Below are 22670 nucleotides of genomic sequence, written 5' to 3' on the forward strand. Positions count from 1 at the left end.
ATCATCACCACATCTTGTAGAAGTGAATCCCTAATGTTTCTTAGGTGATGCTCTGTGAATCAATATTTATTTCTGTTCCTGAACACTCTTCCAGTTTGTTTATTTCCTTACAGTTTATACACCTATTGGCAAAAACAAACTTCAAAGCAGTTTACAAATGTAGGGTGAGTCCTGATTATGGGAATGTGGGTAAGAAAATCTCCTTTTTCCACACTTCATAATCCAAACATTTGCTCAGCAACAAACTCTAGGGCAGAGGCGGGTAACCTGGAGCCCATTAAATGTTGCTGGTCCACCGCTCCTTTCTTATCTGACCGTTGCCCATGCTGATGGAAATAGTCCAGCATTGTGGTGAAGCTTTTTTTAACTCCTTGAAACTGAGAAAATAAGATAGAAAAGCTTCAGTTACTAGTTTTCTGTGTGCTTGGCTGTTGTTAAAGATGCAGAGGTTAAGTGCAAATTAAATACAGTGACACCACTCTTCATGAGCTTCCCAGAGAACAGGATACCAGATGACTGGGCCCCCTGCACTGAAATACTTACCTTATGGTGAACTCAGGTTTCCATATCAGTTAAAGGAAGATATGTGAAAAAGACAATCCAGAGGGCCTGGAGGTATGTACAGTATGCAGAAATAATGTGCTCAGTGGGGTTTGCTCTTAGAAACTGGGCAATAAAACTGCAGATGACCCTATGCATGTATATTTATTTATTATGTAGTGCTCAGTGAGTCTCATTTCCAGGAAAGTGCATAGAATTGCAGCCCAGTCCTTCTGGTAAGTGTAGATAGGAAGTCCCACTGTGTTCAGGGGAGCTTACTCCCAGGTAGCAATTAGAATTCATCAAGAAGCTTTAACTCTCTTCATTTTGCCTGAATAGAGACAATGGCTTCCTTTCACTCTAGATATGTTACAGTAATTAAAAGCACACACAAGTTAATTGCTTTATCATTACACTGAATAACAAATCTTAGAGAGATGAAAATGGGAATGTGTACAGACACCTCGGGGGCATCTGGTTGGCCACTGCAAGGGAACAGATGGAAGACTAGACAGGCATTTGGGCTGATCCAGCAGATTTCTTCCTCTGCAATCCTGTGTACACTTACCTAGGAGTAAACGCAACTGAGCAGCATGGTTCAGAAGTGCCAACGTGGCCCCATGACCATGGGTGCCCAGGGCCAAGGGTGCCATGCAGCGTGCATAACACTGGCACCAAAATTTGTGGTTGCCCATAATTCTTCATGGAGAATTTTGTTCTTCCTCGGGCACCCAGGACCTCAGAGAGTTGGCACCTATAGTGCCTCTGGACTGCAGGTGCCATGGACTGCAGGTACCATAGACAGAACTCTGCCTGTAACTTTGTGTAATGCAGGGGCAGCATGGTGCTCCAGATGTCATTGGGCCCCAACTCCCATTAACCCCAGCCAGCATGGTGAATAGTCAGTGATGATGAAAGGGTAAGGTATGGAGGTCCACCGATCCTATGCCACATCTCATGGTGCTGAATACCACAGGTTAACCTGTGCAGTGTGTTCGACCCACTGTATGTTTACTTGAAAGCCTTGCATTGAAATTCTTGCATTACAGGGGGTTGGACTAGATGCCCCTTGGGTCTCTTCCAACTCTGCTCTTCTGATTCTACTATTCTCAAAGTCCCACTTAGAGACGTGGGGGCATAGCTGCCAAGTTTTCCCTTTTCTCGCGAGGAAGCCTATTCAGCATAATGGAAAATCCCTTAAAAAAAGGGATAACTTGGCAGCTATGCGTGGGGGCTTAACCCCCCCCCCCCATAAACGTGCACAGGACCACAGCAGGGGCTAAACGCAGCTCCAGGCAGAGGAGGGATGCTGCAGGCCAAGGCACCACCTGGGTACCAAATGGGTACCCAGCCTGGGGAAAGATGCTCATGCGGAGGGGATGCAGGCGAGGCGCCTGGCTTTGGTTGCGCAGCCTGCCGGTTACCAGGAGGCGCTTCCCAGCCAGCCAATCGCCGCCGCGCGGGGCCCCGGTGATTTGCATGCGACCGATTGACGTCGCCCGGGGGCCAATGAGGAGCTCTGGGGGCGAGTTCCTCTTCCACGAGGACGAAGATGGTGTAAGCTGGCGGAGGTGCCTTTGCTGCTGCTGAGCTGCTGCTGCTGTTGTTCTTGCAGGTGCGGGGGACTAAACGGGCGGGTGCACTGGGGGTCTGTGCATGGTGAGGGGGAGGCTGTTTGCAATTGTGGAGAGGAAGGGGGGCGGTCTTAATGCTTTGCAGTGGGGACTGTTCGGGAACGATCATTTTGTGCTTCTGGTTTAGCGGAGGCACAGGCGCCCTTGACAGGAAGTTGAGGGTGCTTGGAATTTAGGGTGCCACACAAAGAAGCTATTTAGCTTCTTCTTCTTCTTCCTAGTGGGATCAGCGAGTTCTTCTGTGATCTCCTGCTTTGCTTCCTGGCTGTTAGACTTCCAGATCTGTAAATGCTGCAGGCTGGCAGCACGGTCATTGTTTGCGCGTGTTGTGATCTGCCCCTGAGATCTGTCACCTTCTGTTCTCCCAAACGCCAGCTGCAGTGCCTCAGCACAGAGTCAGCCGGAGGTAATAAAAGAGAGAGGAGGGTGGGATCCAGAGCCTGGCTCCTTGGTTTTGCCTCTGGGTGCGAGGTTTTCGTAACTTGCATTTTCTTTTTCGAAAATGCCTGAAGAAGCTCATCGATTGCTTCCCCCTTCCGATCGCCCAAAGGGAGTGCGATGGTGGATGGATGGGCGACCTGTTTGTCTCTTGTAGGAAGCCGAATGCAATTCTGCTATACCTTTTAGGGGCGCGGCATCTCAGAGGCCTGTAACCTGACCTCTTTAAGATTCCTGGTGGCTAAATGGCATGACGGCTGCCTGGTTGGGGTTTTTTTGTTTGTTTCTTAAGGTTTTCTTTTTTAAAGGATTTTAAGGAAAGAGAGAGATTGCTACTGGGTGACTTGCTTTCCCTCAGCCCAAATAACAGCAACCAGATTTGATTTACCTCTAGAGAGTACAAATGTGTAGAAGTGGCCACAACATTATTTCCTAAAACATGGTTTTGTGTATTGCCATCCAGCATTGCTCTCAAATGCCTTTGTTCCATCTGGTTGGCCTCCGAAGGAGTACAGCAGCTTTTGCCAAGCTGGTGCCCTCCTGGTGGTTTGGACCACTATGCCAATCAGCCCCCAGCCACCACAGCTGGAGTGTAGTCCAAAACATCTGAGGGGTGCCAGGTATTGATTTACTTGCTTGTTTAACAGATTTATAAACAGCTTCCCAAAGAGGTGTGCAAAATAACAAAAAGGATAAAATGTAAGGCCAGGTTACCAAGAGCAGTAGGATAACGTCTACAAAAGTCTAGAAACAATAAAACTATACCTTACAAATTCTAGGAAGCATAAAACCATATCTGCAAATATGCAATCAATAGTCCATAAGTGTCTGGGTCACCCATCAGGGAAAGCTTTCCTGAATAAAAATGTCTTTAGAAGGTGCCAAGACATCATGGTGCTCAGCTCTGACCTTCTTTTCATCTGGTTATTGATTCCAGAGGGCTAGGACTGCAACGCTAAAAACCAAGTTTCTAGTGAAAGCTCAGCACACCACCTCTGAAGCGTGACCTACTCTCAGCAGTTCCTCATCGGAAGAGTGCAGATGCCAGGCACAGATATGTAGGGCGAGGTGCTCCCTTGGGTAACCTGGCCCCCAAGCTGTTTAGTGCTTTAAATGCTAAAAGCAAAACCTTTTAGCATTTAGTGCCCAGTGGCATATTGGCAACTCCCTCAAAAGAGGTGTTATAGGGTGTCAGCAGGATAACCCAATCAACAACCATGGTTGGTGAAAGCTGAGATACGGAATGGATCAGAGTGGATCAGACTTGGCAGGGAGGTATTAGTTCATAAAGAAAGAGTGTGGCAGTGTTTCATAACGCCTTTGGAAGGTAGGGTGTCTTAGATGTCAGGAGGGGAAATGCAATGTGTCCGCAGAGGGTCTTGGATATATTCGAAATTAAAAAGCCAGACCTCCTAAAGATGGTATACACTATAGGTTTAAGAACATGTGGTTACTTCTTTTAATACAACATAATAGGGGGTTGTACTATATGACCCTTTGGGTACCTGCCAATTCTATAATAACTCGAGAGGTGCTCTCCAGGATATACCTCTGTGCGTGAATGTAAATAGTCTGGCAGCTTTTCCTAGCTGGCGGAGGATTCAGAAATTTGAAGGTGGCTGAGCGAGAAGTCCAGTGGCCCTTCTGAGGCTTGTCCATTGATTGTGGCTTCCATGAGCTCGCTCACAGAAGCTTCAGCCGCAGTGAGCCTGTTCTTTTTGCTGCTTCAGCCATCTGCTACTGTGCACTGCCTCTCCCCAACCCATCTTGGTAAATCACATCATAGGAAGTTGCCTTATAATGAGTCAGACCACTAGACCATCTCCATCCATATTGTCTACTCTACACTGACGGGCAGCAATGGCTGTCCATGGTTTCAGGCGGGAAGTCTCCCCTACCCTACCTGCAGGTGCCATTGGGGATTGAACCTGGGACTTTTTGCATGCAAAGCAGACTCTCTACCACTGAGCTACAGCCCTTTCCCATCATGGCGAAGATGTAAAGAGAGGAGCATTTCTGGAGCAGTGCAAGAAGCAAAAGAGGCGAATATGGCTAGGCCTGCAACAACTGAGTTGTTTTTTGTGTGTTTTTTTAAGGCATCATAATAGTTACAGTATTCTATTTCTTTATATTTATTTGCTTGTTTATATCCCACCCTTCCTTCCCAAGGACCCCAGGGCGACTAACAGATATACAATGTAAAAAGCAAAACAAAAGCTTTCTAAAACAGATCAAAACATTCTAAAAACAATTAAAATTTTGAAACATCTGAAAGCAGTTACAGTTAAAAGCATTCTAAGAGCAATTTCAGTTAGAAACATTGTTCCATCCACCGGATCACAGGGTTGCCTGGAAGGATATACTGTATGATTCTATGATATTTCTTCAGCCGCCAAATGCCTGGCTAATAATGAAAAGATAGTACAGTAGTGATGGAGGCAGGTGCACCTCACCAGGGAGGACATTCTACAGATGAGGAATCACCGCTGCAAAGGCCCTGCCATGGGTCAGTGCCAACCAGGCAGGCCTTGGTGGCAGTACCACCAAGAAGACTTCACCTGATGATTGTAGGGTCTGCCAACCCCTTGCCACACAAGCGGCCTTCAATGTGTGTGACGCCTCTCAGCATGCCGTAAACAAGTCAGCTCTCTGCCCCAAAGACCTTACCATCAATATTTCAACAGCTGGATCAGACCAAAGGCTCATCTAGCCCTTAATGTCCTGTTCTCACAGTGGTAAGCCAGATGCCTCAATGGGAAGCCCACAAGGTGGTTACAAGTTCAACAGCACTCCTCGCCAACTGGTATTCAGAGGCCTGTACTTTCTCTGATACTGGAGGCTATATGCAGCCATTGTGATTAGTATCACTGACAGCCTTATCCTCCTTGGTGTGTTTCTCTAATCCCCTTTAAAAGCTGTCTCAGTTGGCAGCCATCGTTACCACTTGTGCTAGGAAATTCCAAAATTTAATTACATGTGACGTGAAGAACACCTTCCTTTTTCCCATCTTGGATCTTCAGACATTCAGCTTCATTTGGATGCCTCCAGCACCTAGTACTAATAGAAAGAGAGGTTTATCTCTATTTGCTTTCTCCCACAGATTATTTTGTACATGCCCCTCTACTTTTTCTGACCAAAGTGTTGTAATCCTTCCTCATAGAGGAATTGCTCTGTACATACAAGAAAAAATGAGCGTTAGGCTGCAGGGCTGCTTGGGTACATATTTAACCTCATGTCTGAAAGCAAAATAACCCAATCTAGAGAGCAGCATCACCTGCCTAATCGCCTATGGTGAGTTAACAAGTGCCCCTAGGCAACCGTGTGTGTGTGTGTGTGTGTGTGTGTGGCCTTTAAAACTAGCCATTCATGCTAATAAAAATACTTGTGATCAGGTGGGTGAGTCATCGTTTTACTTTGCATGTTCTGTGCCATGAAAACTGAATCACAAAGTTGTTGCTGCACATAGAAATATTTGCCAAGAGGCTCCTTCTCCACCATCCCCATAATCTGTGCTTTCTGGCTTGTTTTGCCCATAACTTTTTCCTGAAAACTACAAGGCTGAGTTCCCCCACCCACCTCCTTCTTACTCAACTTCCTGCCTAACATACCAAGCTTTTCACCTCCTCCCCGACTCTGACTTCAGCAACCTCCAACGTTGCTAATGCATGGCAGGAAGCGGCTGGTTTTGCGTTTTCTGGTTGGCACCGCCTGTGTCAGTTGGATGCTGCTGCTGCTGTCACATCAGTGTGCGCTCTTGGGGGATCACTTGAATAATTTAGGAATGTGTGTCGTGCAAGAGGAGGTGGTAATGGTGGTGGAATTTACCGTGATCGTAGAATGTACTGTAGAGTTGGAAGGGACCACAGGCGCCATTTGGCCCAACCCCCTGCAATGCAGGAATATTTTGCCCATCATGGGGCTCAAACTCATGACCCTGAGATTAAGAGTCTTGTGCTCTACTGACTGAGCTATCCATGCATGCCCCAAAAGACGAAGAAGGCCAAGGGAGTGACAGGACAGGAGCTCCTGGAAGTTGAGGTGTTGCATTTACATTCTTAAAAGATCCATTGGCTTGGCTCATTTCTATTAAGCAATGCAGTGTTGGCCAATCTTGATGTAACCAATGCCTGCTGTTTCCTGAATTAAAAGGGGAGGCACCCCTTACTTCTGCACCCCTGAAGGGTTTGCTTTGCGAGAGAGAGAATTACCCAACCCTCACAGGAGCCTGCCTCCTATTTTTCTGCACAAGTCACTGATCTGGAAATGCCTCTTGGCCAGAAGCAAGCAAGCCCAGAGCGGTGACTCGTGCAGAGAGGAAGCAGGCAGCCCAACCCCCCACCCACCCACCCACCCGGTGAGGGTGGATAATTCTGCTGCATCTCTGCATCAGGGGAATAGTTGGATCATTCAGTCACATGTCCTGCAGAAGAGAAGCAGATTCATCCTCAACCTCAGCATAGTTGCAGCCTGAGTAGTAAACCATGCGGAGATGCAGATGGAGCATATGACAGCTTTGGACTTATGTGAGCCTTTAATGATTTAATAATTTAATTTGTTTCTCTTAGCCTGCTATGTTCCAGCCTGCAATTGGGGTGTCGATGAATGCATTTTTCTCTTTTTTTAACGAAGCGACAGAACTTGAGTATTCTCCCATAACAATGAGCAGATAGCTGAAATACTGAGAACTGTATAGGACAGAGATGAGCAGATGGCCACTCACTTAGGTTCATTAATTTCCACGAGTCTTCTCTCAATAGGACTTAGCTGGATACAAGCCTTGTTTTGCTTAGATGGCACAAGACTGTTTGGGTTGTATCAACTAATCTTTATTCAGAGCAAATCTATAGAAATCAAGGGTCTTGGGTTAATCATGTTCATTAATTTCAGTGGATCTACTCTGAGTAGGACAGTCCTTTGGATACAGTCCTTTGTGGGTTTTGCTGTAACAGGCTAACATGGCTAGCCTGTGACACCATAGATATTTTTTTATATAAAAAAAAACTGCAAGAGGGTTGGACTGGATGAGGCTTTGGGTCCCTTCCATCTCTACAATTCTATGGTTCTTTGAAATACAGTAGAAAAGAAAAGAGACAGGCTATTGCAGATAAATGAACAGGGAATACACAAGCATTCTCTGAGCTGAAAGCTCCTTGCCTCAGATCTTGAAGGGTTCGGTGATGCATTTAAAGCACATTCATACCACTTTAGCAGTCCAAAGAATCCCGGGAACTGTAACAGAGTACAATCCCCAGCACCCTTAACAAACTTCATTCCCCAGGATTCTTTGAGGGGGAAGCCATGATTGTGTGCAAGAGTGTTGCAAGAGTGCTTGACATATAGGGTGTAGGTGGTCCCCTACCTGCCAATCAAAACAGACAGTACTGGGGATGATGGGCCAATGGTTTGACTTGATGCCAAGGAGTGTGTTTGTTTGTTAGGAATTAACCCTGCTCACTCCTGCGCTGGGTTCTGTTTCTTGGTCATGAAATGATGTGGTGTAACCTAAAGAACTGTACTGTACTGCCCTTTGCACTGTCGGTTGGGTTTTCCTGTTGTTAATTTACAAGTGGCTTTGATTTTGCTGCGGATCAAGAAAAGCTGAGGATCATCTACTAAAATAGCAAATAAGTAAATCAGATAAAACTGTGTTTCAGGGAAGGGGTGCTCTCCTCTGGTGCAGAGTCCAGTGCATGGTTAGGCAAACTAAGGCCCGGGGACTGGATCCAGCCCAATCGCCTTCTAAATCCAGCCCGCGGATAGCTTGGGAATCAGCATGTTTTTACATGAGTAGAATGTGTGCTTTTATTTAAAATGCAGCTCTGGGTTATTTGTGGGGCCTGCCTGGTGTTTTTACATGAGTAGAATGTGTGCTTTTATTTAAAATGTACCAGTATCTCTGGGTTATTTGTGGGGCATAGGAATTCGTTTTTGGGTTTTTTTCCAAAATATAGTCTGGGCCCCCACAAGGTCTGAGGGACAGTGGACCAGCCCCCTGCTGAAAAAGTTTGCTGACCTCTGGTCCAGTGCAACATGGCCTAAATCAGCTCCTTGCAATATCTTTTCTTCCACACATTTCAAAGACGAGGCAAAGCAAGGAAGGTGATTTGATGTCCTGCATGAGCTGAAACCCAAAACCAGATGCTGGACAGAAAGCCTTTGGCATGGCCAAGTTGGAAGCTTTGTCTCTGGCACCAGATGTTTAGTGTCTGGTTTGCTTGTGAATATGGAAATTACGCTTGATTATAACGACTGATGGGTAAGGATACACCTATCCCCTGAGGTTTTTATTTTATCATAATCATTTATAGGCAACATATATACATAATTATGTTTTGAATGGTATTGCTTCAGTGGTGTGTTTGCTGCCTTGGGCTCCATTAGCAGGAAGGGTGGGATGTAAATAGACTAGATAAACAAGCAAATCTAAGTAACTATTATGTCATGTGGCAGTGAATTGTTGTTGATATCTGTCTGTCTCAAGAGACAATGGAGTGCGCTTCCAGCAGTCAGGTCAAACCACTGTGTTAGCAGCACCAAGCTGAAATCCCTTGGGCAATGTGTATGGAGGTCCTGGGCTGCCCAGATGAGAACCCCCCTCTCGGCCTTATTGATGTGGTCCAAAGAGAGCCAAGCAATATATTTGGGTGCCAGCTTGTCTGCAGGAGTTGCCGGAAGGAGGCGTACAAGCCGCCATCTAACCATCTTAGGGACTCCACTCCGGATTTGTGTAGGCTTCACCCCATAGCTTTTTCTTCTCCCAAATATGTTCCACAAAGCAGCGGAGGTTTAGGATCAGAGTTTTCCTTCTCCTAGATGGGCTTACCTTCCCAGGTGAGTTCCATAAGTTAATTACACCTTGCAGGAAGAAGTTCTTATATTTATCCATCTCGGCTCTACTGCCATTCAGTTTCATTTGGCGACCCTGGGTTCTACTCCCAAGTCAGCCTCACCACACCTTCTTTAAAAAACAAAAACATTCTTTAACCCTTTCGAGTCCATTTGCATGGGTGTAGAATCTCTCCGTCTAAGCCTGCCTAGTGTCTTAGCAAGCTATGTCTCCATAACTGCCACCACCAATGCCATCTTATTGCCTGTGTGCAGGGGTGGGGGGGGGTGGGGACCTCCTTTCTCCCCCACCCTTTATCAGCTGGAGAAATGCAGGGGAGGCAAAGGGTTGTGGAAAGAAAGAGAGCTCTTTCACCCTCAGAACCGGCAAATTATCCAAGGTTCTGGTGTTTGGCAAAGACGTGAGCACTTTTGAAGGCTTTTGTCTCTGGGCGACAGCAGCCGGCCGGCTGCCTCTGTGAAGAAGTGCTTGAGTCACTGTGAACTCACTGAAAGATTTCCCCGCAGGCAAGGACACTCTCTCTCTCCCCGGCTGAGCAAATTAAAGGACCGTGATGCCTCTGATTAAATATATATTTCAAGAAATGAATAGCTGAAAAGGCTGGCAGCTGGCTGTCAGGCAGCATAAGAATGAGAGGCTCCCGTAGCCTTTGAGCAGCGCAGAGGGCGTCCTCCGAGATCCTCTGCCAAACCTGAGGAATGAGGTTTTCCAGCATGGAACTCCTAGGCTGAAAGGGCTGGAGACCCTGAGCAGCAGGCGAAATGGAGCTGCAGAGGCAGTTGGGGAAGGTCCAATGCTCAGTTCTGCTTTGCATGCAGAACATCCTCAGCCTCTCCAAATAAAGGCCGCTGCCCAAGACTCTAGAGAGTTGCTACCAGTGTAGACAACAGGCCTGATTCAGCTGGTTATTCTTAGGTTCTCTGCTTAGGCATGGGGAACCTGGGACCCTCCACATGCCATTGGACTGCTACTCCCATCACCTCCAACCACTGGGTATCCCTTGCCCTCTTAAAAAAATCAGAAAGGAGGGGGAAATAGTGGGCGGGGGGAGGTAATGAGCTGGATTAGCTTTTCAGCTGGAGAGAATTTTGGCAATGCCAGGGATTGAATCTCAGGCCTTCTTGAGTGCGAAGCAGGTGACATCCTGGGCCAATAAGACTTTTCTCCAGGCTTTGGGTACCAGGTTTCATGAAACATGAAAAGAGCTTCCGCGGTTCAGTTGGTTGCATTGATTCAGGAAACTCTGACTCGGAAGAGCTTGCAGCTGGGCATCAGAGATATTTCTGAGATGAAGAGCCCTGGGAATGCTGACTGCGATGGGTGTGTGCTTTCCAGGTACGTGGGTGGGCTGCTTGGCAGAGTGTTATTGGGATGCATCAGCATTGACGGTTTGAGTACATCAATGTACCTATGGATATCTGCTAGGGAAGCAGGGAAAGAGAGAGAGCGAGGGCTTCTGCGTCTGGCAAGAAGAGTCCTTAGAGTCTTGGATAATTTATCTCACCACCACCACCATAGAGCAATAGCACAGCTTCTGCCTTGCAAGCAGAAGATCCTTGGTTCAGTCCCCAATGACACATCCAGGTAGGGTTGGGAGAGACTCTTTCTTAAAATCCTGGGAAGCCACTGCCAGTCTATGGACCAGTGGTTTGACTCCCACCCTTAGGGATGTGGTGGGAGAGAGTTAAGTTTGGTTCGCATTTAAATGAAGACCTACCTAAATCACAGTTGAGGAAACAATAGATGGATTGGAACGCAGCAGTTCTTCAAAATTTACCCTTTGCAATGCAGTTCTCCAACTCAAACTTATGTGCGTGCTAGGGGGAAGTGTGTAAAAATCCACACGTTAGTAAGAAAATAATGTACAAAACTGTGTGGTGTTAGGGGAAGTTGATTGGGGGAAAATGTGATTATTTGCCAAAGAATGCTTACCAATATGCACACTAAAATACTGATGAGTAAAGTATGTGGGTGCATAAATCTCTCTTTCCCTTTCCTTCCTTCCCATGGAGTCTTCTGTCTGACATTTTGAAAGCTGTTGCTCATTTTGAGTCCAATGCCTAGATCTCCTCTATTCCAATTTTGCTGGCACCAGGCATCTCTTTCTGTTATGGGTGAATTTGTTTAATTAGGAATAACTTGGGCATGTTTGTAGACTGGGATAATGACTTAAAAAAAATCAGTTAACTGCTTGGGTTTTCGGGGACTTATTTGATCTGTCATTTTGATTTATTGCTGTTGCTATTATATTTAGCATTTATTGTACTGCAGGGACAGACAAGCTGCTCTTCCCCAGATGTTGGATTCCAGTTCCAGTCAGCCCCAGCTGGTCAGGGTAATGGAACTGCAGTCCAGCAACATCTGGAGAGGACTAGGTTGACTACCCATGATCCAGTGCTTTAGCATGCTCTTGTAAAAATATCAAAATAAAAATTAATAACAATCCTGTAAGGGAGACTAATGCTGTTGTCCTGTATTACATTGCAGTGGGGAGGCAGTTCTCATAAGAGTGTCAGAGCCAAGATTCAAACCAGGGACTTGTGATTGCATTTAAATCAGTATTTCCCAAACTTGGGTCTCAAGCTGTTTTTGGACTACAAATCCCTAGCTAGCAGAACAGTTTTCAGGGATGATGGGAATTGTAGTCCACAAACAGCTGGAGACTCAAGTTTGGGAAACCCAGCTAACAAAATTACTGCAGACTTGACTGAACCTGGAGGAAAGTTGCCTTTCTGAGACCTGTGAAGGAAGAGTTCAGTTTTCCTGTCCTTTGTGTGTGTTAAAGATCTACTGTCATTCCAAGCTCTCTTAATTAGAGGATGCAAGTGAAGCCAACTCTTTGATTCTTATTCGGGAGGAGAAAGCTGAACTATTTATTAGTAGTAGCAGTAGTAATTTTTTATATTTGTTAGGATTCTTTTCTCTCAGCAACTTACATTAAAACCAGTTAAGAAGATCCAATAACATAAAAAACAAAAACAAAAGAACAGCTGTGCAGTTAAAAAAAGAGGGGTCGTACAGATCCCACCCCTCAAAGATATTCCGCAATGCTACTCTTCAAGATTAAGCACACAAATTAAGCGTACAACATTAAGGGCCCAAAAGGCCCACTGCAGGGTTTCAGGGTTGATCTAAAGTGATGTGCACCTGTCTCCACCATTACAACCTACGGTAGGAATCTGAAAACATTCCTATTTACCCAGACATTTGGTGGCTTAAAAAAGGTTGTTCCAGTCAAGGCTAAGTTCACTGGATGGAAGAAGGTTTTAACTGCTTTGAGAATATGCTTTAACTGCAACTGAATTTAGACGACGACAACAACAACAACAACAACCTGAGTCACAACAGCAACACTATTGATACATGGTAGGGGAAAAAATTAAGGTACAGGTCCCCAAATGCATGTTGGGGTTTGAGATGGGTTCAGATCTAGAAAGGTTAAGGAGTACTGGGGTATACAGCACAGACCTAAATGGACCACTGACCTCAGAGGTGCCAACTTGAATAAAATATGGGAGGGCAGGTAAGCCCCGCCCCACATAATCGATCACATGACACAGTGCATGCACACAATTTGAATGGCAATACCCATCAACTTTGAGGGGGTCCGGTGCCCTCATATATTTTATTGGGGGGGAGCTCTCAAAGCCCCTAAAAGTTGGCTCCTATGAATGGCCGTACTGGGCGTCCTATCTGATCTCCCCTGAGATGAAAGGCAGGAAATAAATCTTGTAAATAAAATTAACAAACAGTCTGGTAAGTGAGATGATATAGTGGGGATTTGGGGTGGAAATGACTCGGTTCATCTTGGGAATCGTGATATGGAGAAATGGGAAAGCTGAATGTAGTCAGCTGTGTACCCAGGAAAGCTGATTTCAGCAAATTTAAAGAAATACTGGATCCCATGGGTGGAATTACTCAAAGGGAGGGAGTCAGAGATGGGTGTGAGTTTCTTTGAAGGCACAATTGCAAAGCTTTGCAAAGCACAAAAAATAGGGAGGTGGCTAAATTCGGGGGGGGGCATGTACCCCTCCAGATAAGGTTGGACTCCAGCTCCCATTGTCTCTGACCACTGACTATTTGTGTTGGGGGGTCAATGGGAATTTGAGTCCAACAACACATGGAGAACCACAGATGTTCTGCCCCTGAATTAAATTAATTAAATGCGGAGCATTTTCTTCACTGGGTGCCATTGCCATTCTAAGAGAACAAAGCAGAAGTTCGTGGTGAGTTCCGGCACCTCTTATTCTAGAAAAATAGCACTGCAGGTAACTAACATAAGGAGAGCAAAGGAACCTGAATTATACTAGGTCAGGCCCTTGGTCCATCTTGCTCAGTATTGTCTACCAGTACTCTGAGTGCCATCAACTCTCCAGGGTCTGATACAGGGAAGCGCCTTTCCCATCATGAGATTGCTTTTAACAGGAAGTGCCGGATGTTGAACTTGGGAACTTCTGCATGCAAAACTGATGCTCTCATTAGAATATAAGACTCTGCTGGATCAGGCCAGTGGCCCAGCTAGCCCAGTGCCCTGTTCCTACAGTAGCCACCCTGTGGGAAACTCAAGCAGGACCCGAGCAATACAGCACTTCCCCGCCAGCAGTTGAGCTAGGACCTCCCCTACACCCCTCACAAGCTCACCTGATCTTCCAAATAATTGCGGTGCCTTTGTCCCTTAAAAGGCAGCGGGTGACTGTGTTTGTGTGCGTGCAGCTGTGTGAGAACGCCAAATGTTCCCTGGCTCCAGAGTCGCCAGGGGCCTGTCCGCTGAGTCATCCAGGTGCCAAAGTCCCTACTGAAGCATAATGGGAAATTCTTGCTGAGTTGCTGCGTTTGGTGCTGATTGGGAGCAGACCAAAAAGCTCTGCTGGAGCAGCTCAGCTAGTGCAATTTGCTAGTGCAGAACGGGAAGAATTGGCCTTGCAGCATTAATGCTCCGGTTGTCAGCATCCTCAGGGGTGGGGCAGGGGAGCTTCTGCACTTCCCACTTCCCAAAGTAGTGTACAGTCATACCTCGGTTTAAGTACACCTCGGTTTGAGTACTTTCAGTTTAAGTACTCCGCGGACCTGTCTGGAACGGATTAATCCACTTTCCATTACTTTCAGTGGGAAAGTTCGCTTCAGGTTAAGTACGCTTCAGGTTAAGTACAGACTTCTGGAACCAATTGTGTGCTTAAACCGAGGTACCACTGTATCTCTCTCACTTCCCCCACCTACCAGGTAAAAAGTAGCACAGCCATGTTTGGCAGATGGACAGTAAGAACATAAGAAGAGCCTGCTGGATCAGTCCAAAGGGGGCCTATCTAGTTCTGCTTCCTCTTCTCACAGTAGCTGACCGGATGCCCCAATGGGAAACCCACAAGCAGAACCCGAGAGCCAGAACACTCTCCCTGTGTCTTCCAACAAATGTTATTCAGAAGCAGTTCTGGCCCACCCATGAGGCAAGGTGAGGGGGCAGCAGAATCCACAGGGGCAGCAGATCTGGTCTCCAAGGAATGCATCGTCTGATGCTGATGCCACTGCTGTGGCATGCTCCTTAGAGACCAGATCTGCCATCTCCTCAGCAGGCCCCACCCCAATGCCACCTCTATAGCGGCCTTTTGGTGAATAAGAGGCACTGCTGGTCTCCTCCCACCCTCGTTCCCGATGTAGATCTTTATTCCCCGCCTTGTTTCTGATGTCGATCTTCACTCGCCCCATCTTCCCTGGAATGGGGACACCATTTTGTGGTTCGCCTTAGGCACCAAAATGTCTTGGGCTGGCCCTGTTCAGAATCATCACAGCCTCCGACTGGAGGCAGAGCATAGCCATCCCGGCTAGTAGCCATCAACAGCTCGCTCTCTCCTGCATAGATTTGCTTAAACTCTTTTAAAGCCATCCAAAGTTGGTGGCCATCGCAACCTCCTGCGGTGAGTGAGTTCCATAGGTGAACGTGAAGAAATGCTTTATTTTATCTGTCCTGAATCTTCTGACATTCAGCTTCATTAGATGTCCACAAGTGCTAGTATGGAGAAAAGCCTCTCTGTAGCCACTTTCTCCATGCCATTCATAATTTTATAAACTTCTATCAGAAGAACGTAAATCCACAAGAAGAGCATGCTGGATCAGACCAGTGGCCCATCTTGTCCATTATCATATTCTCTCTAGGACCACCCAGATGCCCCACAATGGGAAAACCAGAAGGCAGGACCCAGACTCAAAAGCAATCTTCCCTCCTGCGGTCATGTCAGCTTACTTACCTTATCTCTAAATGAAGAAGTCCCAGACATTTGTACAGTGCTGTTCAGAAGCCTCCTAATTTTAGTACACAGACTGACCCACAAGATGAACAGTAGGATTATAACCCTTCAGACGCAGCAGCTTCTTTTGGAACATACACTCCTCTGTACAGTAATAGGAAGAAAACTTTTTCTAGGTGGGAGGAGGGGGCAAGGAAAAAGCCACACAACACTTTTCAACTCAGCACCTGTCATTGTCCTGCTTCGCATGCCATGTTACACCATAGCTAACACGTGGCCATGGTTTAATGGGAACAATTAGCATGTTTGTGCAGGCTGCTCAAAAGGCCACCCCGCTTTGCTCATTCCCCAACCCTGGTCTTGCCAGGAGCAACAAAACACAAACGTGGGCTTGTCGTGTTCACCCCAAAGTGGGCCCCAGGGGAATGATCCTTTTTCTTAGCTGGGATGGACGGTTGGGTGACAAAGGGTGTGTGTGTGTGTGTGTGTGTAGATAGAGAGAGAAAGAGACAGAGATCTTGACTTTTGCGTGTTTAGACTATAAACCCTAGAGGTTTTATTACAACCAACAGTGTATATAAGTTCTGTTAAAATAAATTTGAAAAGGTAAAAGCTGTATCCACTGCTTCACCCACTTTGACCTGTTAACTGCACCCACCACTGACATTTCCCCCCAGGAGGCAGTGATGGCCACCAAATTGGATGGCTTTAAAAGAGGACTGGGCAAATTCACGGAGGAGAGGGCTACCCATGGCTACTAGCAACAATGGCTATACTCTACCTCCGCAGTTGGAGGCAGTAATGCCAGTTGCTGGAAACCACAGGAGGGAGAGAGTGCTCTTGTGCACATGTTCTGCTCCCTGGTTTCCCACTGGTTGGACAGTGTGAAAACATGATGCTGGACTAGATGGGCCATTGGCCTGATCCAGCAGGCTCTTCTTAAGCGCCACCCCCTCTTCCATTCCCCACAACAGAATGTGACTTTTGGTCTGAAAAAGGCTCCCCTCTGCTGGACATAGCCAATGACAGAGATGTGGCAACAGAACCTGATTTTTCTTCCCTGCCTCTCAGGATTTGGCGGAGAGGCTTGACAACCTTGTGAGCAGCCGGCAGACTGCAGAGCGTTAAATGCACCCTCTTGCATCTTGGGAATTCCCCAAGGTGGCATGAGCTAAGGGTGTTGCTGAGCAACAGGTGCCCACAGGGACTTTCAAGACGGTCCAGTGTGTATTGTGCCGGCTAGCAGGGATCCCAGCTTCCCAAGAGGTGTCAGGCAGGTCATGGCTTAGGCATCCATTTGGGCAAACGGCAAAGCAATGATAAAAAGGTAAAGGGACCCCGGACTGACTCTGGGGTTGTGTTGCTCATCTCGCATTATTGGCGGAGGGAGCCGGCGTACAGCTTCCAGGTCATGTGGCCAGCATGATAAAGCCGCTTTTGGCGAATCAGAGCAGCACATGGAAATGCTGTTTACCTTCCCGCTGTAGTGGTACCTATTTATCTACTTGCTTTCGAACTGCTAGGTTGGCAGGATCTGGGACCGAGCAATGGGAGCTCACCCCGTCGCGGGGATTCAAACCACCAACCTTCAGATCGTCAAGCCCTAGGCTCTGTGGTTTAACCCACAGCGCCAGCCAGTAGCAATGGTAGCTATCGGTATTTCCCTTATCCAGCTTCTATGTTCTCCTTATCTTATGTCTTGGAATTCTTCACTTTGATCAAAAGACAAGCAGAGAGAGTATGAGTTGGTGACTCTGGTGGTGGGGCAAATCTCCACTTGGTGACTTCTAGGCCCTTGCCTAGTTATCTTCATCAATATCCCCTCCAGGCCACCAAAAAGGACTCCCACATTCTCTGAGCTTCTAACCTCTTTATGTAAACACTCGGCTTGGAAGATTTCACCGTCCATCAATATAATTGCTCTCCGCTACCCCCAGCAGAGAGAGCTGGCCCACAATGAAGCTGCTACACCTCTTGCCTTGAAGTCAAGAGCAATTTAATTACTTGGCCCTTTTTTCTCTTCCAAACCACTTGGAGGAACCGTTGGGCAGTGGCAAAGGAAGTGGAAGGCAATTAGCAGGGAGCAGATGGGTCTCACATGTCGAAAGGTCTCTTGAGGTAGAGAGCAGTGTTGGCACCAGGCCATTTTGCCTCTTTGCTTGAAGGCTGGTGTAGTGTCAGAGCTGGTGAAAGGGGGTTGTAGCATCAAGGGCACATGAGGTGAGGCAAGATGTCCCCAGAAGATAGGAGTGAGCCTGGTGAAGAATGCAGCGGAAAGGGCATTGTTCTCCTCAGACGCTGGTTGCTGGTGGATCAGAACAGAAGAAGAGCCTGCTGGATCAGGCCAATGGCCCATTGAGTCCAGCATCCTGTTCTCACAGTGGCTGACCAGATGCCCCAACAAGTATTCAGGCACAAGAGGACTCCCCCCTCCTGCAGTTTGCATCAAATAGTACTCCGGTCATGGAGACAGAGCATAGCCATCATGGCTGGTAGCCACTGATATGCTCCATGAATTTGTCCAATCCTCCTTTAAAGCCATCCAAGTTGGTAACCATCACTTCCTCCTGTAGGAGGGAGTTCCCCAGTTTAACTATGCGCTGCTCGAAGAAGTCCTTTTATCTGTCTTGAACCTTCCAACATTCAGCTTCATTGGATGTCCCCAAGTTCCAGTGCTATGGTATGAGAGAGGGAGAAAAACTTTCCCCTATCAACTTCTTACATGCCTCATATAATTTTAGGAACTTCTATCATGTCACCTTTTACCCTTTCTGTAAACTAAAAAGTCCTATATGCATGCTGAGCAATGTTTTCCTCCAAACAGGATAGTCACTCACATCGTGGAAAGGTCAGAAGGGGTTGGGCATTCCAGCTCCTTTGCTAAACCCCTTAGGGAATGGACTTAGCTCTACAGTTCCAGGTTCAAACACAGCTAGGGCTGGGGGAGAATCCCTCCCTGAAACACTGTAAAAAGCCTCTGCAGGTCTGTGTGAGCAATACTGAATTGGGTGCACCAGTTGTCTGGCTGAGAATAACACAGCCTTAGGGCCCAGCAATACAAAAGTGGGATTGTTAAAGAGCAGGCATCCCCAAACTTCGGCCCGCCAGATGTTTTGGGCTACAATTCCCATCTTCCCTGACCACTGGTCCTGTTAGCTAGGGATCATGGGAGTTGTAGGCCAAAACATCTGGAGGGCCGCAGTTTGAGGGCATAGCTGCCAAGTTTTCCCCTTTCTCGCGAGGAAGCCCATTCAACACAAGGGAATTTCCCTTAAAAAAAGGGAGAACTTGGCAGCTATGGTTTGAGGGTGCCTGTTAAAGAGGATTGTGCTTGAAAAGCCAGTTGTCTGGAGGCGAGCAAGTACCACTCTATGATTCTATGATTCTATGGAGGTCTTTAAGCAGAGGCTTGACAGGCATATGTCAAGAATGCTTTGATGGTGTTCCTGCTTGGCAGATGGTGTTTCCTGCTTAGCAGGGGGTTGGACTGGATGGCCCTTGTGGTCTCTTCCAACTCTATGATTCTATGAACCACTGCAGCAGGTAGCACCATCATGATTGATGATGATGAGGTGGCATAGTCCAAACCAGGAATCAAGCATTCAGGTTTGTAGGGATGGAGAGTCCACGAGTGACTCAGTTTGGAACGTAAGGGTTCCATTCAGTGCTAGTTCTACTCAGAGGCGAGTTGCTGGAATTAATGGACCTCGGTTAATTTTTTTTGGGGGGGGGGTCTACCCTGAGTTAGTTGGCTACAGCCCTAAGCAGCTTACATGCAAGACCCAACCCAGAGTCAGGGGCTTTATATGACCAAGTGGATCTCCGTTGGTCCCTGGAGTCACCTGACCTCTGCTAAGCTGCAATGCACCCCACTGGCCATCCACAATGGTGGTGCTAAAGAGCAATGGAGAGTAGCCAATTATATTGTGGATTGACTTCTGCCTGCAGCCTGATTGGCTGCTCCTACAGGCCAATCAGGTAGCAGATTCACTTCTGCCAGCCGCCTGATTGGCTGCTCCAGCAGGCCAATCAGGTTGCGGATTCACTTCCACCTGGAGTTGGATTGGGTAGCTCCCGCTGATTCTGAATCCTATTGTTCTAGGATTCCGCTCAGTACATAACACCAGAGCAAGCCAAGAGCTCTGCTACTACAGTGGTGCCTCACTAGACGAATTTAATTCGTTCCACGGGTCTATTCTTATAACGAAAAATTTGTCTAGCGAATCCCATAGGAATGCATTGAATATATTTTTTTTTAAAAAAAATTGCCCATAGGAACGCATTAATTGAATTTCAATGCATTCCTATGGGAAACCGCGATTCGCTAGACGAATTTTTCGTAAAATGAATTTGTCTAGCGAGGCAACCTCCGCTAGAAAAATCCTTTCTTTAAGCGAAAAGTTTGTCTTACGGGGCGTTTGTTAAGCGAGGCACCACTGTACCGTGTCACTGAAAGTACCAGGAAAAGACCTGCTAGACTGGAAGGGAAGGTTAATTTGGGCTGCAATCTTTTTCCTACACATGGCAGTAAATCTCTTGGAGCATGGCGGAACTTACCTCTGAGTAAACAAGTATAAGGATTTCCCTGCATGGGTGACTTTTGCCCAAGGAATTTTATCTTTGTGGATACAAAACATCCTGATCTGCACCTCTTGGGCTAATGTGCAGACCAGAGTTTAGATACCCAGCAGATTTCATGCTTCTGTTAATTGCCATCAGCAGCTTAAATGTAGCAAAATATGGATTTTGCATGTCTTTTAAAAGGGAAACATGCATTTAAATGTGTGTTTTTTTAAAAAAGAACTACACGTTTGCATACATATTTTGAGATTTCTGTTGTTTTTCAAGGAAGGGAAATGCGCGAGTTTTGTTTTCAAGTGTTTTTATGTAATTCAGCCATTTATATGCCACGTAACTGCAGTATGGGAGAAGTAAACAAAATGAAACTAAACAAGAGTTAAAACTGCAAAACTAGAATTCAGTTAAAATGCCTGCTGGTGTGTGTGTGTGTGTGTGTGTGTGTGTGTGTGTGTGTTCCGTAAGTGCTAGAGGTTCAACAGGGCAAGAGTCTGTTTGACCTCAGCTTCAAGGGGGTGCCATAAAACTGGGCCCACAATACTGAACCCAGCACAGCTCCTGGTTGATACGAACCATGCATCCAAGCCATGGGGGACCACTAATTGTGACTCCCCTGAAGACCTCACTGATCAAGCAGTGATATAAGGGATCAAGAGGTCTTTGAGGTATCCTGGACCCACGTTGTTTGAATAAATAAATACTAAGCACCTTGAACCTGGTGTTTTTTCCATCTCCTGTAGGTTGATCCAACACCTTGCATGCAGGAGATTTCAGGTATAAGCTCTGCCCAAGACCCTGGAGAAGCCCTCTGAGGCTGAGCTGACAGTTCTGGCAAGTTAAGCCAGTTGGACTAATTTGGACTTTGCCAAAAGTCAGTGGCTAGCCTGGAGATTTTTCTTAGCTAAATCTGCCTCATCAGTACATTTAATCCCATTGTCCCTTGGCCTGTCCCCAGAGCATAGCTGCCAAGTTTTCCCTTTTCTCCCGAGGAAGCCTATTCAGCATAAGGGAAAATCCCTTTAAAAAAAGGGATAACTTGGCAGCTATGCCCCAGAGGATGGAGCCAACAGTGTCCTCTCTCCCTTCTGCTCCCACATCCTCCGGATCTTCTTCACCCTGAGATAAATCTGAACTTTTGGGAGCAGCTAATTGCCGCCGCCACCCCGCCTGCCCACCCAGCTCCCCATCACCTGACCATTGCGACACCTGTCTCGCAGCGGCATGGGGCGGTGGGGGTGGTGAAGGCTCCCCTTTGCCGTGTTCCGGTGCCCACACAATTAATCAGCAGACGCCTCCGGAGCAAACCATCTCCACATTTAGCCGCAATCCGGGAGGAGTAGTGTGTCAGGAGTGGGGGGGGGCAGAATTTACAAAAACAGCATCAGCTGCCAATGCGATGGCTGGCAGAGGAGATTCCTGCTGACTCAGGCTTTGAAGGTACAAACGAGGCTGTTGCGGCAGTGTGTGTGTGTGTGAGAGAGAGAGCAGGGAAGGGAGGGGGCTGGATCTCTCTTGCCCACGCACTGCCAAATGGATTTCGGCTCGCCTCTCTCTCTCTCTCTCTGCCCATGCTAAATAAATAAATAAGTTGCCTGTCTAGAACCTGGAAGGGAATGGGGTAGAAAGAGAACATCTTACTCTGTTCTTTTTTTTGCCCTGCCCCCCTCCCCAATTGCTCGTCCATCCAGCCGTCTGGCTTATTTCATTTTTTCCCCACCATGCCTGCTTCCTAGATCCATCGCCCGCGTCTCCTTTTACTTTGCCTCTTGCTTTTTTCTTGACTGCCGGTCTAGAAAAGAAGCGACAACATCTAAGGTAGGTGCTCCCCCCTATTCCCTTTGACTTCTGTGGTGACCTCTCTCCCTCCCCTGTTTTGGAAGCTCTCTCCTCCGCCCGCCTCCCCAATTTCCTTTCTTTGCCGCAGGCGTCGATTTCTCCTTGAGCTCCCTTCTCTCTCCGGCAGATGCAGGGCGACAGGAAGCCGGTGTGTGCCCGGGTGCTTTTGCTGGGCTCTTGGGAAATCCTATGCATGTTTCATCAGAAGAGTGTGTGTCCCGTTGGGTTCAAGGGAACTTGCTCCCCTGGAAGCATGTATAGAGGGCTGCAGCCTCTGGGGGCTTCTAGGAAGCAACCAAACAGGCAGAGGTGGTTGGCCTCTTTGAAAGACAAAAGGCAGAACCCAATAGTGGACTTGGCTTATTTTAGACTCTGGGGCTTAATTGATTTGGGGGGAGGGTAGCGGTTTTGCTCTTTAACGTGTTTTCTTTTGCTTTCTCCAAAACATGCACTTGTGGACGACACATACACAACCGTGCTCATTCCCTTGAGTGCCCCCGTAAAGTCCTTCCCCCTTGGCACCGTCAATAGCAGTTATTAACTCATTTCCCCATTATT

General features: G+C 47.1%; 1 protein-coding gene across 3 annotated transcripts in view; it reads left to right on the top strand.

Annotated features, from left to right (window-relative positions):
• The first annotated feature begins 2090 nt into the window (after positions 1–2090).
• KCNAB2 (potassium voltage-gated channel subfamily A regulatory beta subunit 2) overlaps positions 2091–22670 on the top strand; it is a 115553-nt gene continuing 94973 nt past the window's right edge. For 2 of the 3 annotated variants that reach the window (XM_060276122.1, XM_060276124.1), the window contains exon 1: positions 21836–22091. The gene's annotated coding sequence lies outside the window, so the exon portion shown is untranslated. Of the gene's footprint in view, positions 2156–21835; positions 22092–22670 lie in introns of those variants that run through there. The other variant, XM_060276123.1, reaches the window with a different exon arrangement.

Source organism: Zootoca vivipara, chromosome 6 (assembly GCF_963506605.1).
Source record: "Zootoca vivipara chromosome 6, rZooViv1.1, whole genome shotgun sequence".
Lineage (NCBI taxonomy): Eukaryota > Metazoa > Chordata > Lepidosauria > Squamata > Lacertidae > Zootoca > Zootoca vivipara.